This window comes from Mus musculus, chromosome 14, assembly GCF_000001635.26.
Source record: "Mus musculus strain C57BL/6J chromosome 14, GRCm38.p6 C57BL/6J".
NCBI lineage: Eukaryota > Metazoa > Chordata > Mammalia > Rodentia > Muridae > Mus > Mus musculus.
Genome location: NC_000080.6, coordinates 95,756,352 through 95,759,284, shown reverse-complemented (window position 1 = coordinate 95,759,284; position 2,933 = coordinate 95,756,352).

The following is a 2,933-nucleotide window of genomic DNA, read 5'->3' as shown; positions in this document are numbered from 1 at the left end:
TAAACAAGAATACTAAATGTGTTGATATAGAGCTCATACTTATGAATTGTGGGTATCTTACAACTTCCAGACTAGTTTCATATAAAATACATTTGTAGATCTGTCTCAAGGTAGTTATTTTCCAGATGAGCATGAGAATCATTGTGAATAGTAACAGCATTATGTACTTGGTCTGTGAAAATATTTTTTAATCATGAGTAATTATGTTAAAAACATAAAATATCAGCAGAAAGGAACTCAGAGTTCAAAAAGCTTTGGTCTACACAACCTGCTTTCTCATTTCCCACTACTTTCTATATTACAATGGATGCTTGTTTATGCTTCAATGGATGATTGCTCATGCTTCTATGCATCTGAACAATTTATTGGACATATCCATTTTAAAATATAAGGTATGGATATACAGATGTTATTGTTAATCACAGTAGGTATTTAGATGCAGATATATGTTAATGTACTTTTTCATATTTTACTTGAGACAGCTTAGTTTAGTACAACTTTGATATTTTCTATAGCATATGTGATTTAAGAGAGCACTGAAATTTTAAAAGCTGATTATTTAAATAGTTTATTCCTTGTATTTAATGTGTACATTCCTAATTTCTAAAACTACCTTATCCTCCTGATACCTATAAGAAACACCTTTGTAGGATTGGTACATGAAATGACAAACACATAGAATTGAAGTTTCAGAAGAGTCTAGTCTGCAAAAGTAGAAAATGTAGCACTTATAGAAACTCCAGTGAGACCATATGCAGCGGGGGTCACATTCACTAGAAACAGGATCATAAGAACTATTTAAAAGCATGGGCTCACTAGTATTGAGAACATGTTCTCAGTGCCTATGTCCATGGTAAAATATAATTGTTTCATTTCTACCAAAGCATTACCCATAAAGTCACCCAAATAAATAATTGAATGTGGTAAGCTTCATGAAGGTCAAGTTAATGAATGACCAAACAATTTGCATAACAATGCTCTAAAGCACTACACTATGGGAGAGCGTCTCTGTTACAACCATTAGAATTGTCCATATCTTCACCTTCACCGTGTTCCTTTAACAGATTTTGGCTAAGATATATTTACAGTGCTACCTAATTCTATTAAACTTTGAGGTAATTCATGTTTATATGGTGAGCTACAATGTAACACACTAAAAATAAGCTATTCTCTGCCCGTTTTATGCTGCACAAGAAAATGTTTTAATATACTCAATTAGCAAACTAATTAATAGGCAAGCAGAGTGAATATATATATTATCTCACTCTACAGAATAGAATTATATGGTAAGTAAGTTGTTCAATCCTAAGATATCTAAATTTATATTCATATACACACATCATTAACAAAAGAATATCTTTGCTCCCTCCGCATATTCTATACTAGAAACAAAGTTAAAACTTGGGTGCAGAAAAATATAGGGGAAAGAAGTAAGATGGTTGGTTCAGGTTCAACTAAACCTGAAAGATAAAACTTATCTTTCCATATCTTTAAGAACTGAGAGCCAAGATTACATTTAATTTTCTTAAGGTTAGTTAATACATAACTTCCTTCTCAGCATTAATTCCCTCACCTATATTTTTAGTAGAAATTAATAATGCAATTACTTTAATACTTGGGAAAAATTTGTAAGTGTAATGATTTTGGTTTAATGATGTGATGGAACATCAAATGTATAGATTATATAAGTTATATCTTTTGAAAGGATGGCTGTGTTTGAATTATATTTTGTTCTTTTGGTATATATATACATACCAAATATTTTCTTTATTTACATTGCAATGCCATTCCAATCCCTAGTTTCCCCTCTGAAAATCCCCTATCCCCTCCTCACTCCCACTGCTCACCAACCCAACCACTCCCTCTTCCTTGCCATGGCATTCCCCTATACTGGGGCATAGAACATTCATAGGACCAAGGGCCTCTCCTCCCATTGATGACTGACTAGGTCAACCTTTGCTACACAAGCAGATAGAGCCATGAGTCCCACAATGTGTTTTCTTTGGTTGGAGGTTTAGTCCCAGGAAGCTCTGGGGATACTGGCTAGTTAATATTTTTGTTCCTCCTATGAGGCTGCAAACCCCTTTAGCTCCTTGGGTACAAACTCTAGCTCCTTCATTATGTATTTGTCAGGCACTGGCAGATGGATCCCCAGGTAGGGCAGTTTCTGGATGGTCATTCATTCAGTCTCTGCTCTGAACTTTGTCTCTGTAACTCCTTCCATGGATATTTTGTTCCCCCTTCTAAGAAGGATCAAAGTATCCACACTTTGGTCTTACTTCTTGAGTTTTATGTGTTTTGCAAATTGTATCCTGAGTAATCTAAGCTTCTGGGTGAATATCCACTTATCGGTGAGTGAATATGATATGTGTTCATTTATGATTGGGTAACCTCACTTAGGATGATATCTTCCAGATCCATCCAGTTTTCTAAGAATTTCATATTCATTGTTTTTAATAGCTGAGTCGTACTCCATTGGTTAATGTACCAAATTTTCTGTATCCATTAGTCTGTTGAAGGACATCTGGGTTCTTTCCAGTTTCTGGATGTTATAAATAAAACTGCAATGAACACAGTGGAGCATGTGTCTTTATAACAATTTGGAGCATCTTCTGGGTATATGCCTAGGAGGGGTATTGCTGGATCTTCCACTAGTTCTATGTCCACTTTTCTGAGGAACCACCAAATTGTTTTCTAGAGTAATTTTACCAGCCTGCAAACCCATCAGCAATGGAGGGGTGTTCCTTTTTCACCACATCCTCGCTAGCATCTGCTATCACCTGAGATTAAGCTCTTAGCCATTCTGTCTGGTATGATGTGAAACCTCAGTGTTGTTTGATTTGCATTTCTCTGATGACTAAGGATGTTGAACAATTTTTTTTTTAGGTGATTCTAAACCATTCGGTATAGCTCAGTTGAAAATTCTTTGTTTA